Source organism: Schistocerca cancellata, chromosome 7 (genome assembly GCF_023864275.1).
Source record: "Schistocerca cancellata isolate TAMUIC-IGC-003103 chromosome 7, iqSchCanc2.1, whole genome shotgun sequence".
Lineage (NCBI taxonomy): Eukaryota > Metazoa > Arthropoda > Insecta > Orthoptera > Acrididae > Schistocerca > Schistocerca cancellata.
The window spans coordinates 158740219-158757563 of NC_064632.1; positions in this window are offsets into that span (position 1 = coordinate 158740219).

Consider the following 17345-nt stretch of genomic DNA (forward strand, 5'->3'; position numbering starts at 1 on the left):
CTGTTGTGGGGCAGAGTGGTTCTGTCGGAAGCCAAATTGGAAATCCGGCAGAATTTGCTCTCTGGTAATATGTTCTTGTATGGGTCTTAGCAGGAGGCGCTCATAGATCTTGCTGAGAGTTGGCAAGAGGCTAATCGGCCTGTAGTGCTGCGGGAATAGAGGGTCTTTCCCTGGTTTGTGTATCGCGACCACTTCCGCATGTTTCCAGCAAGCTGGGAAAACACGGGATCGAGTAATCTCGTTGAGGACGTTCGCGAGGTGTGTGATCGCTGTGGGTGGGAGTTTTTTGACTAACTGATTTGTGACACTGTCGTGCCCTGGCGCCTTTTTTGTAGGGAGAGACCTGATTACTCTTGCCACGTCCTCGGGGGCAAAAAGTATGGGTTCGTCCTCTGGGTCCTCCTCGGCATTGAGGAAGACAGCCAGTTGACGACGGACCACTCTTTCATGCTCGTTGTCCTGGGGTTCTGCCGCTTGGAACTGCTTCTCGAAGGAGTCGGCGAGGGCGTTGGCCTTTCCAGCATGGCTGTAGACCAGTCCCCGCTCGCCATGCAGTGGCGGCATCCTAGCGCGTCGTTTTGTAAACTGTTTTGTCGCTTGCCATAGTGTGTGGTCGTCTACTTTGAGAGCTGTGAGGCGGTTTTGCCATTGCTGGTTTCTGTGCTCATTGAGCGCTACCTTCAGTTCTCTCTGTAGACGATAGAGCAGCCTCCTGGTGGCCTGATTTCTGGTGATCTTCCACTCTTTTGCTACTCTGTTCTTATGTCGAATTTGAGCTAGCAAGTGTTCCGGGAGCTGTATTTGCGGTGGTGGGCCATCCCTTTGTGGAGGGGTGGCTTCTTCCGCTGCCTGTAAGATGCTGCCTGTTAGGTCTTGTAGCGCTTGTTCTACTGTTTCGGCAGTAGGTGGCGGAGCGCGAGCGATATCAGAGGCGACAGTTTCTTGGTATCGCTCCCAGTCTGTACGTTTGTACGACGTCTGGTACCGTGGGAGTGCTACCCATTCTCCCACATCGACCTCCAGAATCACTGGGTTGTGGTCGGAGGACATTCTGTTGATTGTCCTTGCGGTCACAAACCCTGCGATCCTCCTAGTGAGAGCTATGTCTAACACATCGGGCCTGCTTCCGTTTTTCGGAAAATGTGTGGGCTCGACTGGACCCCATGTTTCGAAGTGGTGGGTGCGCGCTAGTTGTTGCAGTTTGGCGCCTGCTCTGGATGTTACTCTAGAATTCCAGTCAGGGTGTTTGGCATTGAAGTCTCCCCCTATTACGAGTTTGCCTTCAATTTGCCCTAGAGCAGCTATGTCTCCCTCATCTATCTGGTCATGTGGGGGTCGGTAGACTGCAACAATTGTTAGGGGTCCAGTGGCAGTGGTTACTTCCACCGCCACTGCTTCAATTTTGTTGGTAGCTGGTAAGAATACCTGGTGGTGGGGGATCCCTCTTTTTATGTATATGGCCACCCCTCCGCCTTGGGTTGGCCTGTCTTTGCGATAGCTAACATAGTTGGGGACTGTCGCTTTTATTCCCGGTTTTAGGTGGGTTTCCCCCATCATGCATATGTCGATGGAGAACTCCTTCATGAGTTCTCTGAACTCGACCTCTTGATTAACAATGCCGTCTGCGTTAAAGACGCACATTGTCAGGCCTTGGATGTTTGGTCGTCTATCCATGATGGGGTTTTGATACTACTGAGGAAGTCGCAGAGGGGAGCGACTGCTGGACTGTTGCCTGAAGGGCAGCGAGGATCTGTGTGTTCTGCTTTTGGGCTTCCCTGAATTCCTTCATCATTTCCATGACGAGGTTCATGGTCTGCACCATTACGCCTAACAACTGATCCATGGGGGGGAAGTGTGTCTGGGGTTTCCTAGGGCCCCCTCCGTCAAGGAGGACCTGGTCGTTGTTTCTGTGTATTTCCCGGTGTTGTTCTTGTGCTGGTGTCTGATGTTGTGGTGGTTGGGCAATGCTTTCGTGGTTCCTCGGGGGAGAAACCACTTCCGCATATGTTGCCCTTGGTGTGTCTGGCCTTGGTTTTACCCAGGCCTTGTCTGTGTGTGTTATGTTTTGGTTTCTTGTGTGTCTGGATGGGTTCGTGGTGTTTTCTTTTCGTGTGTGGGGGGCGGCCTTTGCGCCCTTTGCCTGCTGTGTGTGTCTTTTATGGACCTCGCAACCTTGGTAACCCGCTGTGTGGTTTTTGCCACACAGCGCGCACCTTATTTGCGGGTCCGTGTGTTTTATGTTGCACGTTCGTGTATCATGGGCCTCGGCGCATTTTCTGCACCTCACTGCCATTGAGCAGTGTGCCGCAATGTGGTTGAGGCCCTGGCATCTGAAGCACTGCACCGTCTTGTTTTTGCGGCGCAGTGGTTCAGTGGTCACAGGGACCGCCAGGATCGTCTTAATGTCCCTTTTGTTCTGTGGGACGTCTGGCAGTGTGACCTGATACAGGGGCCATTTGCTGCCTATGTTTCCCATCTGTTGGACCGCCTTGACGATGTACCCCTGGGCGGTCAGGTCTGTTTTGATCGCCTGGGGGGCCACTCGTCTCGGTAGGTCCCTGATTACAATGTTTCTGTTGCGTGTTTTTGTTGTGGGGAAAGTGTAATGGGGTATGTTATTGCTGTTGAGAAGTGTTTTTACTGTGGTGTAGTGTTCAAGTGTCAGTAGTGTTATTTTTATTTTGTCACCACCAGCAGGTTTTGCTTTGAAATTTCCTCTCCCGATTGCTGTCTTTAACATTTCGAAGAGTTCCTCGTAGTTCCGAGTGAACTCCGCGACGATCGGAGGGAGGTGGTGGGTGACCTGGTTTTGTGTTTGTGTTGTTGTGTCATGTGGTGTCTCTGGCTCATCGGCCACCGCCTGGAACCTGTTCGGGGTGGGTTCCACTCCCCTGGCCGGTGGAAGCCTCGGCTGGCGAAACGTTTTCTTCGCCAGCACGAAACCATCCGAGTCCTGCCCGGTTACGCGGTTCCCTTCCAGTGCTGGTGTTTCCTGGTCCCCTCCCAGGACGACGACAGGTGCTGTCGGGGGCGCAGGCTCCTCAGAGGGTGTGGAAGTGGCTGGGGTGGTGGTGGTGGAGTGCTTTTTCCCCCTGGAGTGCTTCTCCTTCTTGTCCTTCCTCACACGCCGCTGCTTGGATGTGGTGGACTTGAGTGGGGGGGATTTAAGGAACTGGGATCGGGTGGGGGGTTGGGTGGCAGTTGCGGGTTTGGGAAGGATTTTTGTCGGTTGACTGGGCTTCTGCTTGCCATTTAGGTTACGGATATGGTCAGCAAGGAGGCCACAGCTGTTGGCAAGCAGGAGAGGGCTGAGGAGAGGGGAGGGAGGGGCGGGATCGCAAATACTGACGATGTATTTGTTTGTTTGCGTATTATATGGTTTTGCCATGTCGGTCGCGGAAAGGGGGCTTGCTGCCAGGTTATTGTCAGTTGCAACTTTTGTTGGCACCGTTGGGTTTTCCGGTTGCAGTGCTGACCCTAGTAACACGATGGCAGACGCGGAATTCTGGACGGGGGCGGCGGAAAACCTCTCTGTGGTTCCGCGGCCCGCTTCCAGGTCCTGGCCTACTTTTTCCCTATTCTTGGGGGGGGCAGAGACTGACTCTGCGGCAGCTGAGGTGCTCGAGACGGCCGGCCGCGCGGCCCGCGGCAACAAGAAAGCGCGCCTCGTGTCGTCGGCGGAAAGAGACCGCCGCGACCCCAAGGCGTCGCCCAAGCTCGACATTCCACAACGACGAGAAGACACGACAACTCTGCCAGGCGACGCCATGTAAAATTTTCTCGAAGTGCCGTCCGTGCTGAGACCTAGGCGCAAGTGCCCGTCAATGTTTTGATAAAAACAGAGCCGGTGATCACTCCTGTTTTTACTCCCGTACAAGCGGGGGCCTATGGCTGACAGTACACCAGTGAGAGGAGCGATGCTCAACCCTCGACTGCTACTCAGCGAGTGTCGAGATGCTGTGTTGCGCGGTCCTATAAAGGCTCCTGGACCAGTGACTGATCCCGGGCGCCGACCAATCAGGTACCTGCGGAATCGGCCGCCGCGCCAGTGGTGGGGGGTTCGCGGCGCGGACCGGGCGTCGAGTCCCTGCCGGTTCCTACTACGTCTTTGACCGCTACCGTCTTCGTGCCGGAGCGTTCTCTTCTAATTTTAGTTATTGCGGGATTCCAAGCTGTACTAAGTTGGAAACCAGTGTCTCGATTGATCAGGTTGCTGTTCAACCGAATTTCTACAGCCTCTTTGAAAACCGAATCCCAAAATCCTTTAGCGTCACACAGCTTCTTCGTACCCTCAAAGAGGAAGGTGTGTCCTTCGTTAAGGCTATGTTCCGCAACCGCCGATTTTTCTGTCTGACCAAGGCGTACATGTCTAATGTGTTCCGAGCGCCTCTGCGTGATGCAGCGCTGCGTTTGTCAAAGGGAATAGTATGTGCAGTCGTAAGGTAGGTACAGATATTTCAATTTCCAGAGCCAGCGCCTTCGGTAGGGTGTATTCACGATACTTCGCTCATTGTCGAATGACGTTCAGTTGAGATTGCGATCGTAAGATGGGCGGCTTTCGTGAGAAATTTGAGAAGATTGTGTATGGAGGTGCGTTTGTGCTGGACCGTTATTCCCTCCCATGTAAATTGTTCGGTTGACTACTTCTGCACATTTCGTGTCTTTATTTAGTTGAGAGAAGATCGATTGTGGTGTGTGCGTCTGGCATGTGGAAGATATGTTTGGCTGTTCTCTAGACATGGGAAAGACCTTAGTTGGCTTGTAAATTATATGTATTATTTGGAGTGTGTTACATCAGCAAGATCGGTATTCACGTGCCGAAATATGATTTTTCATGTGTTTGTTTCTAGTTAGTCAGTGGTCTAGAGCACGCTCCACGTAGCTGAAGTTTCGTGTTTGTAGAGAAATGATTTCGAGTCTATATGTCGGGAATTATGTTGCGTTAGCGATCGGTAGGACGCCGCCTAGTGCTTGATAAGGAGAAGTATAGCGGAAATGGTATAATATTATGGCGAAAATACGTGTGTTCTTGTAATCGCCAAGTCTGGAGATGTGCATAGAAAAGTGAGCAGGCAAGGAAGCAGAGACAGTAACGCGTTTGTGTCGAGGGCAAACGATGGCGAATTTGTGGAATAGTTGTGAGAACGACTTCGGCCCGCTGGTGTAATAGGGGTGATTTTGTTTGGTGGGGGATACGAACTGTACGTTTACTAGATCGACATGGTACTCGGTGATATGTTTCTGGGATGGTGATCGGTTTCACACTCCAATATTCTTCCGAGTCTGGTATATATTTGATGATCTGTAGACAATTTTGCGACGTTTAGTTGTTAGTGCGAAATGGTGATCAGTGTAAAGTAGTTTATTACCACTGAATGTTGCGTATGTAGAAAGAAAGTAAAGGCTGACGGTGCTACCTTAGGACTGGGGAGTGTCGTTACATATAGCCGGTCTCAGTGTAGGCGTGCGATAATTCTTTTGGGTGCTGTACAGATATAAAAGATAAGTGCACTTTTTGTCTAAAATGTGTATATACTGTATAGTAAATTTAGCGTGGCTTACTGTGTGTAAAATGTGTATATATTGCAGTGTAAAGATAGTATGGTTTATGTTATGGCATGACTAGAGAGGATGACTGTGTGTCCTATCGTGAGGGACGTATAGATTGAGCAGATTGATAACGACGAGGGTATGAGATAGAGTTTTTAAGTGGAAAATTATATGCGCTATAGATACTAAAGGATAGTTATCAAGAAGAGAGATTACCTGTACATTGATTGGTGTCAAACTGTAGCAGCAATCGTACTATTTAATTGTAGTTACAGTGGTAAATATCTTCCTGGCTTGCAATATTCTTGTGAGTCTGGTATGTATTTGATAATGTGGAGACAATTTTGCGCGTTTAACTGTCAATGCAATTTAACGATCTTTGTAAAATAACCGCTGGAAGCCCAAGAAAGAATAGGTGGATGGTGCTTCGATACCAACGGCATCAGTAATTCGGAGAGTAAATTCGATAAGAGGAAATGATAATGTTGGATTCATTCACATGCTTTGCGCTGGGATATGGGAGCCACTACATAGCTGTGCGAACATTTGCGTATGTTTAGAGTAGGATGGGTGTCATGTGTTGGAGTGGGTATCACGTTAGGTCTGCGAGGAAGACTGCATTGGACGTTATTGTGCGTTATTTTCGTAGAGAGGTTCTGTTAGGGCGAGAATTTCCGTGCATACACGCTGAGAGAAGACGAAAACTAGTACAAAAGCGCACGTTAAGTATTTCTGGGGAACTATGGAATTTAATAGAGTTAGATTTGTTTATTATTTTAGGTAGCAATGTGGCTCGAGTATAAGATTGATAACGTTGCTAGATGTGCTTGCGATGGTAAGTAGCTTCGCGCGGCGGAGCGTCAGTCAAACGTCATGTATGGTCCATTAGAATCGCTAAGGAGAAATCAGGTTCTGCTATTGTGCAATGAATTTCTGCAGCATCTTCGCCGGACCGCAGTTAGAGTGAGGGTAGCGAGGTACGCCCCATGCAGGCAGCCCTGCTAAGAGTGTGCGCTCTGTAAATAGGTCTTCGCCCCTGTCCAATCGCGTCATCAACGGTGCCTACATACAACTTTCGCCTGCATTTGGCGGCAGCTCGCGGCTGCTCTCCCGCCCGATCACGTCAGCACGTGTGTCTAGGTGAACACATATCTGGATAGCAATTTGTCAGAAATGAAGTATGAATGACATGTGGCCGCCTCATGCTTGCAGGACAGGGGCCTGTGCATGGTTTGACAGTTGACGGCCACGCCAGGTCGTTGGGGTTGTCTGTGCGCTCTACTGGAGAGGGGTTGACAGAGGGTGCTTGCACGCATTGATTGAATTATTTTGCGAGCAGGTCTGTAGGCTGTGCTATGAGTTATTTGGACAGCTTACGAGTACAGAGCATGTCTACACACCACTGTGAACATTATTTAAGAGCAGTTTGCAGGTCTGTACTGAAATTAGGAGTTGTTCGCATGTCTGCAGACTCTGTATTGTGACCCCAAGCATAACATGGCGAGTGTTTTGCGTCAGTGTGAGAAATATACTCCATCCCTAAATGAAATGTTCGAAAATAAATAGAGTGCACTCTTTCCTTACTCTCCCCAGCAGCCCAGTGCAGCATGAGTGATTTTGGCACCATTCTCGCCCCTACAGACCATGATCTGGGATTAGGTCATAGGAGGGATGACAGTATGATCTGGTGGAAGTAATGTGTACTAGGCCAGTTGGACACTAAATCTTGTGGTGGAGACACTGCCTGCAAAATAAAGACTTGTGTTCAGATCTGTTTTCCCACCATTTCGCCCCATCATCTTGGGTGACATGATGCGCTGTGCGTGTTAGTTCATGTTAGTGCACGTTAGTACATGTTAGCCCGCCAACACAGGTCAGTAAGGGGACATGGTGCTAGGTTGAGAATTGTGGTGGAGACTATTTGATTCCAAGTCCAGGTGGGTGTAGCATTGGCGCAAATTGATTTCAAGTGCTAGGTTCTATGAAGTCAAATCACGTGACTATTGCAGTAGCCAATAGGAGTGCAGCATTCTAGGGGTAAGGGGTGCTAGGTCATGAATGAACACTGCGCTCAGAGTGGGAAAATGTGGAACTCCTCATTTAATCACTGAATATTCAAACTGTTAATCAACTTATTGAATACAATTAAAATTAAAATGGAATTAAGTACTTAGGTAATTGATAGGTTAGACGAGTGATGTTGGTGTCACTTGTGCTTAGTTAAATTAGTTAGCATATTTGCAGAAGACTATGTCTGGCACAAGTATAAAGGTCTAGGTTGGATGCTGTGAGGTCAGTGGCCACTCGCTCGCAGGCCGCTGATGTGGCGTGTGTCCGGTTATAACGCCCGGGAGAGAGAGAGCAGACGATCTTGTGTCATCACCCGAAGTCATGGTAGCATCCTCTGGCGGCGACGATATGAACTAAGTCAGTTTGGTTCTGGAGCTCGTGGTGAACACATTGGGTGTGGCCATCATTAAATAACACTACTTGCGTCATCACCTGACGTCATGGTGTCGACGATATGAACTAAGCCAGTTGGAGACCACACCTAGTGGCGAACACATGTGCTTGAAATTGGTTAAATAATAAAGACAAGTACTTTTTCCCGCCATTTTCTTTGCTTAGTAGAGATAAAAGTGGTGTGGTGCGTTATCCTGCTGGAATTTGAACTTCGCGCCATTTTTCTGGGGAAGGGGGGGGGGAGGGCGTGACACTTTCCCGCCAAAATTCAAACTTTCCGCCAAAATCTGCCATCTTGATTGACGTCTCAGTCGCCATATTGTATGACGTCGTCGCTGCCATCTTGGAAGATGTCATCGCTGCCATCTTGGATAATGGTACTTTGGAATGGTGCTCCCCTTGTCCCAATACTGACATGGTTGACACAATAAAATCTGGAAGCACAGAATGGCTACATGTTCTGTCTAATATCGAACCACCGAAGGTACGATGTCAAGCTGCGTTGAAAAGGGAATGCGAGAAATGTTCCAGAAATCCCACTACACCAGAAATGTGGTGCCACTCAAAGACAACGACTTAAGTTTAGGAAACCCTCCAGAAGATTAGGCAAAAGGCTCACTTCTGAAGGATTCCAGGCAGAAACAGCATGGCGGGATGAGTGGTTCGCAGCCAGTCCTGATTCTGATGGTCTCATTGTCGATCCTACACGAGCCCCTCCTTGATTCCACCGGTATATGAGGTTGTGGACCACCCTAAATCACATAAGCACCAAGCACAGAAGATGCCAGTACTTAAAGCACAAGTGGGGAATCACTGAAGGTGCGAAGTGTGACTGTGGACACCAGCGACAAACAATACACCACACAGTCACTGTATGTCCTCTATGGAAGTTTACTGGAACTCTGTCCAACACACATGAGGTCAGTGAGGATGCAGTCTCCTGGGTGGAAACTTTAGATATCCACATGAAACCAACTGCTTGCAAATACACTCCTGGAAATTGAAATAAGAACACCGTGAATTCATTGTCCCAGGAAGGGGAAACTTTATTGACACATTCCTGGGGTCAGATACATCACATGATCACACTGACAGAACCACAGGCACATAGACACAGGCAACAGAGCATGCACAATGTCGGCACTAGTACAGTGTATATCCACCTTTCGCAGCAATGCAGGCTGCTATTCTCCCATGGAGACGATCGTAGAGATGCTGGATGTAGTCCTGTGGAACGGCTTGCCATGCCATTTCCACCTGGCGCCTCAGTTGGACCAGCGTTCGTGCTGGACGTGCAGACCGCGTGAGACGACGCTTCATCCAGTCCCAAACATGCTCAATGGGGGACAGATCCGGAGATCTTGCTGGCCAGGGTAGTTGACTTACACCTTCTAGAGCACGTTGGGTGGCACGGGATACATGCGGACGTGCATTGTCCTGTTGGAACAGCAAGTTCCCTTGCCGGTCTAGGAATGGTAGAACGATGGGTTCGATGACGGTTTGGATGTACCGTGCACTATTCAGTGTCCCCTCGACGATCACCAGTGGTGTACGGCCAGTGTAGGAGATCGCTCCCCACACCATGATGCCGGGTGTTGGCCCTGTGTGCCTCGGTCGTATGCAGTCCTGATTGTGGCGCTCACCTGCACGGCGCCAAACACGCATACGACCATCATTGGCACCAAGGCAGAAGCGACTCTCATCGCTGAAGACGACACGTCTCCATTCGTCCCTCCATTCACGCCTGTCGCGACACCACTGGAGGCGGGCTGCACGATGTTGGGGCGTGAGCGGAAGACGGCCTAACGGTGTGCGGGACCGTAGCCCAGTTTCATGGAGACGGTTGCGAATGGTCCTCGCCGATACCCCAGGAGCAACAGTGTCCCTAATTTGCTGGGAAGTGGCGGTGCGGTCCCCTAAGGCACTGCGTAGGATCCTACGGTCTTGGCGTGCATCCGTGCGTCGCTGCGGTCCGGTCCCAGGTCGACGGGCACGTGCACCTTCCGCCGACCACTGGCGACAACATCGATGTACTGTGGAGACCTCACGCCCCACGTGTTGAGCAATTCGGCGGTACGTCCACCCGGCCTCCCGCATGCCCACTATACGCCCTCGCTCAAAGTCCGTCAACTGCACATACGGTTCACGTCCACACTGTCGCGGCATGCTACCAGTGTTAAAGACTGCGATGGAGCTCCGTATGCCACGGCAAACTGGCTGACACTGACGGCGGCGGTGCACAAATGCTGCGCAGCTAGCGCCACTCGACGGCCAACACCGCGGTTCCTGGTGTGTCCGCTGTGCCGTGCGTGTGATCATTGCTTGTACAGCCCTCTCGCAGTGTCCGGAGCAAGTATGGTGGGTCTGACACACTGGTGTCAATGTGTTCTTTTTTCCATTTCCAGGAGTGTATTTACAGAACTTTCCAACTTCTTACAATCTTAAACTTAGAATATCTGTTTTGTTTATACACTCCTGGAAATGGAAAAAAGAACACATTGACACCGGTGTGTCAGACCCAGCCAACCCAAGGTGGAAATGGCATGGCAAGCCGTTCCACAGGACTACATCCAGCATCTCTACAATCGTCTCCATGGGAGAATAGCAGCCTGCATTGCTGCGAAAGGTGGATATACACTGTACTAGTGCCGACATTGTGCATGCTCTGTTGCCTGTGTCTATGTGCCTGTGGTTCTGTCAGTGTGATCATGTGATGTATCTGACCCCAGGAATGTGTCAATAAAGTTTCCCCTTCCTGGGACAATGAATTCACGGTGTTCTTATTTCAATTTCCAGGAGTGTAGATATTTCCTTTTTTTCTTTAATGTTTAATTCATCCAAGTTTTTTTTAATTTATTCATTTCACATGGAAAATACTGTCTTGACGACTTAATCTAAGGCTTTTCTTATCACGAATGAATGCAATTTATTTTATCTGTAATCTATGTACACTCTTTGACATAAAACTCGACCGGCGGCCGGCCGCTTCAGAGGCTAAGTCCGCGCCGATCGCGACATGGGACAAAAAAACTGGCCAACTCGCTAATTCTCTAAGTCCGGTTATCTGCACAATTTGGCAACACTGTAGACTGCGGCACTTCCTAGAGGAAAACTTGTCCCAAGATAGAGAGACTCTATGCTGATTACGCCTGTGGTCTAGCAGTAGCGTGCGTTGTTTCTGTTTGTAATGTCAGTGGATCGAGAGCAGCTGGCATAAAATATTTTTATAGCCTCTTCTGTCTGAATGCTGAAGACGTGAATGTAATGGTAGCGCAGATTCAATCTATTTCGCTTTGAGACACACCGATATCAAAATTTTATCTAGTAACGATTTTGCTGCAGATTTCCTGCAGACTGTCCTCCTCTGGACGCCGTATGCGGCAAAGCTCCGGGATCCATTTGCTGGCTACTGGCAGCGGCCGTGGCGACAGCAGCGGCGCTGCACTCCCCCGTTCTTTATCGAAAGCGCCTGCTACCGCTCATCGCTTTTGATGATTTAAAACGCTTTATTATTAAATGTTGCTCCACAGAAAATTTCTACAATTTCCATTCACGCTCAAAAGTAACGGAGACAGACGCCCTGATTAGTAGGCGGGTAATCGGCAAGAGCTGAGTATGGCCCGAAATTAATTTTATAGACTGGGACGAAATTAAACCACCTCACTACATTCGATGAATTTATAAATGCTTCATACCTCGTTTCTTTTCCTTTCCAACTTAATTATTTGTGCAACTTTTGGTCAATGTTTGGATGTTTTCGTCAAGCCAGAGTGAGCGTCTGTGGTGTAAAGTGTATTACAGTTCTTGTTTCATTCCTTATGGTAAGTCTATGCGATAAACTGTGTGAATACCTTGCAATGCATGCTCTGTAGCAGTGCAGGCACACTGCACATTTGGAGTTCCATGTATGGGTTCATGAAGTATTTATTGTTGATCGGAAGTGATAGTTAAGGTCATCAGATTTAAACCAGAAAAATTTGTCGTTTTGAAGGTTTCAGAGAACGGAAAGGAATTGCTAACGCCGGTGTTAGAAAACGTCTGCAGTTAAATGCTATTGCAAAAATTTAGAAGATGGGAACTATATTAATGAACATGTGCACTTCATAAACAACCTTCTGACATGTTAGACCTATATGACGAACAAAGCTCAAATTTATATCGTTGACAGTCGGTTTGAATCTTTTCAGAACCTATTTTACAGTGAAGCACCTTGGAATTTGCAAAGCAGAAATCCATGATATTAACTTAATTTACTAATTCGAAATCGGACGAAGATTGATGTTTAAAGGCATTCTTCAGATTTCGCATAAGAAATTTTTACTAGCAGTTTGCAACTCCATTAATTAAAATGGAAAATAAAAGGTTGTAGTCAGCGGCTTCTACCGTGATTCGAACTTATAGTACAAGCACTGCAACGCACAAGGGAACCTCTGAGCTAACGACACACTGGCGGCCAGAGGCGGACTATAGTCACTGCGATGTTGCCTGAGCCTCAAAACGCAACCTTAAACACACAAACAGAGGAGGTGGAGATTACTGTTTTAACGTCCCGTCGACAACGATGTCATTAGAGACGAAGCACAAGCTCGGCTTAGGGAAGGATGTGGAAGGAAATCCGCCGTGCCCTTCCTAAGGAACCATCCCGGCATTTGCCTGAAGTAGTTTAGGGAAATCATTGAAAACCTAAATCAGGATGGCCGGGCGCGGTATTCCACCGTCGTCCTCCCGAATGCACACACAAACAGGTGTTACTTATGTGAAGAACGCCGTTCTTGGAGTCCAGAAATTAAATATACTTTCCAATTGTGTCATCTTGCAGTGGATTATATCGTATGAGTCTTCGATGTGGAAAACGAATGTCAAGTGAATTTAGCGAGGTATCGCCGACCTACACCCGGAAGTAAATGCACTATCAGAGTGTTGACAAATACTTGCTAAGACGCTGCCATTTCTCGGCTCTCTGACGAGGCAGCTCTTCAGCGAAATGCTTGCCGTGATTCTCCGATACGGTTCTTCAGAGTGGAGACGCGCGCGCACGTTTGGTTTTTATGCGGCGTTCTCCCCTGATGGTTTCTGACGTCGCCTTGTGGGCTATGTATACATATGAGACATTCAATTATCATTAATCCAGAATGATACAAGTTTCAGCTTCCGGCGTGGAAGAAGGCTGTTGACGCCGACATTATATCATTTCAACGTAGGGAAAGCAAAACGGATCATTCAATGTTTCTCATTCAACATAAAGCATGTGAGATAAATTTCCGTAACGTTCATAATCATCTAAAAATACAAACGAAGTAAAAATACACCGGAAGCTTATTCGAATTGAATATAATGTAAGATACCAAACGCTTTGCACCTCGATGTCGAATTTGTCAACTTGCAATCGTTTGCAGCATGCACATAGAATGTCATGATTACCACGAGAATGACGCAGTCAACAAATATTCTATTCCTCATGGCATTCATTTCATTTGACACGTAAGAAGAGGTAAAGCGGGAATTTACTTTCGTTAACACGAAAGATATGCCGCACATATTGATAACGAGGAAGTCTGCGTCTTCATACGTTTCCTCCTTGAAATCTGTATGCTCTATTATATACTAAGTAGCCCGATCATTGTTTCAGTAATGTTACCCTCTTGTTTGACCCCGTAACGATGAGCAGATTCCAAATGCATGTCTCTGCGTGAAAGTAGCTGTTCGAACCCTTCCTGGGTTGTTTTTTGTGTTTTATTGCTTGGAATTCCTGAAGCAGACCACTGTGCCTTCCCCCCTCGTGGGTTAGGTCTCAAAACTAAACCGCTTTGTATCCAATGGCATAATTTATTCATACTGCATCAGCATAAGACTCTTGCGAGTGAGAGAATGACAATAACAATCGTAACAAGAACAAGCAAATAATGAGTGATGTTTATTCCAACGCAGAACGAGAATGGCTTTAAATATAAAAATCTATATCTATATCCATATCTATTGATCTTTGAGTTGGCACAATGCAAATATATTCTTAGCATTTAGTTACTGAATTTAGTTCTGGATGTTTGCAGAGAAAAGGAGAAGTCGGTACTTCTCGCTAGTGTAATATATTGTGAACCAGCAACTACCCTTTCCTTAGAACACGACTCAAGCAGGTCCTCAAGTAGGCACTGCTGCATTCTGTTCCCTGACATTGCTCTGATGACGGTTAATGCAGATAGTTCCGATTATGAAATACAAAACGTATTGCAGGTTAGTTCCTAGGATAGTAACATTAAATTTGCGTTGTAGACGGCACATGAACGTGACGACTATCCATATTACTCATCAATATAAAAAGACAATATTTTGGGAATTTAGCAGGATTACTCAAAATGAATTCTGAAATTGGGTGACTGACCGCACAGGTGCTAAACGTCGTCAAGAGTATACGATGTCCTAATCGCATTAGGAATATGAAGATCGTCTTCGACAGCTCGCAACTTTCACATTGCTATCTCCACCCTACTCCAGACAGCTCTCGGTGGAGTTGCACTACGTTGCCGATGTTATGGAAGGCCTTCAAACCGACAGCAGACCACATATTGAAAAATACAAGCGAATTCTCTTGCAGCGTAAGCTTATTGTAACTAATCTAAAAATTATTGGAGAGGAACATTGTCCTATTCAAAAAAAGTAAAATGTTACACACTGTTGACGTCAAACGGACATTATCTGTGTCCTGTCTTGTGTCCTACTCATCTGTAATATCAAGTGTACTATGAAAATGATTATATATAATGGATTCTAAGGTAATGCATTGATACCAGATGGTGGGGGCCGGCCGATGTGGCCGTGCGGTTCTAGGCGCTTCAGTCTGGAACCGCGTGACCGCTACGGTCGCAGGTTCGAATCCTGCCTCGGGCATGGATGTGTGTGATGTCCTTAGGTTAGTTAGGTTTAAGTAGTTCTAAGTTCTAGGGGACTGATGACCTTAGAAGTTAAGTCCCATAGTGCTCAGAGCCATTTGAACCATTTGAACTATTTAACACAAAATGACATTAAAAATTTAAGTTATTCACGAGCAGCTAGTTGAGAATATGTATGAACATTAAATGACACGACGAACCGTCTTGTTCTGCATATGGATTCAAACCCAGCTCATGCAGAGTAAGCAAAGATTTCGTGACTGACGGAAACTAACAGTCATTCCTGATTAGGCATACAGAGAGTGATATACCTCGATTTTAGACAGTATCAGTTAGCAAATATCAACTTTAAGTTGCATAACGCAAACATTTTTAACAGACGCGAATTCCTACCCAGCATCTATTGTCCCTGTTAACGAACTACGAGAGATGTTAAATATTGCTTCTTCACAAGTAACTTACTTGAAATGCCGTGAGGTAAAGCTGTGTGTTGGTCACGGATTCGAACCCGGAACCTAATCGGATTGCTATCGGAGCACAGTCAAATGTGACATATCGGAATTTCGCGGCAGTAACTAGATGTTTTAACTGAAATGACGAGACGAAACATTACTTTTTTCCTTCCCAGGACTCCAACCCGGCACCTATCGCTGTTATATTCTAGAAAAAACTAACGTTAAATATGGGTTTGTTGCACCAGCAGTGACATGTGAGCATGTTTGAACTGAAATGATATGACGAAGAGTTCAGCGCTCACTGGGAATAGAGCCCCACACATATCGTTGTTGACTACACACAAAGAGACGTCAGCTACCGAATTCTTCTCCACCAGCTGCTCAGAATAGCATCTTGAACTTTCAGTCATCTCGCAAATAGTTCTGTGTCTCACTGGGAGTTAAAAACGTCAGATATCGTTAGTGTTGACAGCGAATGAAAATACATTAAAAATCAAAATTATTATCCACCAGCAGATAGGTGTTCTCATGCTAGAGCTTGATAATACATAATTAAATCTTTAGTGCCGGGCCAGGATTCGATCCCATTCACGCATAATATGTGAAGGTGTTGAGGAATCTGCAGTTTTGAACAAACAACAAATTGTAGCCGAGCTGTATTGCCACGAAGGGATCAAATTCCGCGTTAAGGGCGGTCTGAGTTGCATTCCCAGTTCAGAACCAATTTTATCGACATACAGAAGCTCAAATAAAAGATGGAATAAGTGTCCTGTGACCATACATTGCGTTTGTGTCGTCACTTGAAATAAATAACTAGTATAAGAAAGGTTACTGGTGATAGAGTTTCTACATGTCGCCACTCCAGACTTTATTGTGGTTCAACCTACCGTCTACTTGGTAAAGAAGGAATATCATCTTCAATGTGAATTTTCAGACCACACAGCCATTATATCTCCTTCACTTGGTGTAGCCAGGAGAGAATGGAATCTGTCTCTCCCTATTTAAAATCATTGACAGAAGTGGGAATCGAACCCAGACCATAGGTATAACAACCTACCATCCGTCCAACAGACCACGAAATCCTCTTCTCTGCGAGTCATTTTTCTATCATAACGCAGTTGCGCCACACTGGATGAGAATTCTGACACACAGGCTCCCTGTAGTAATTTGCAGCATGTTCAGTAAATTCATTTACTTGGTTGACCGAATCACCATGAACTAGCTGCCTCGGCTACCCAGTGCATACATTCGACTATTTTGTAATCACAGAAATAAAATCACGTTACTGCCACCTACACACAACTGCCAACATTGTAGGATGCAGAAGAATAAATAGGAAGTGCTCCTTTCCACTTGAGCTATTCTATTGCGCTATCTGTTACTAGAAAACGTCGTTCAGTCCAAAAGAAAAGCTGTAACTGTTTGTCCCTCAGAAGTCAAGACCTGGCCATATGCATAATCTCACAGTGCTGTGGAATCCAAAAGTTCTGGAGGAATAGTTGCCGATATCTGGAGCTGTTGTAGCTACGTGTCAGCTTGTAGCATAGATAAGATGTCGCGAGTTCGAATACATTCAGTGCTACATTTTTTAAAACGCAATTCTGCTCTCTGCTGAAGTTGTCAATCTAATGGAACTTTGAACATAATTCCCTTCACTTCTCAACCCAAAGTAGTCGCATGTGGAAAAAGGACTAACTACTGTGACATTTTGTTCTATTCAGGTTTAATAGACAGCAGGCAGCAGATGCATCTCGAAGATGTGCAGGGAGAGCGCATCGTGCCATAATATGTCAGAAAAGTATTTTCTACATTAGCCGTCGTGTGGTAGTGATATTTTGTTCTTCTTCAAACTTTGATTGACAGCTTTAACTCAGAACAAATTTTCTACATGCATGTAATCAATAAACTGCATGTGCATTGTCAGACTGTCATAGGTAACATCAGAGAATTCGCATATATCGTTGATGATTAATTTCTCTCTCATGTTTAC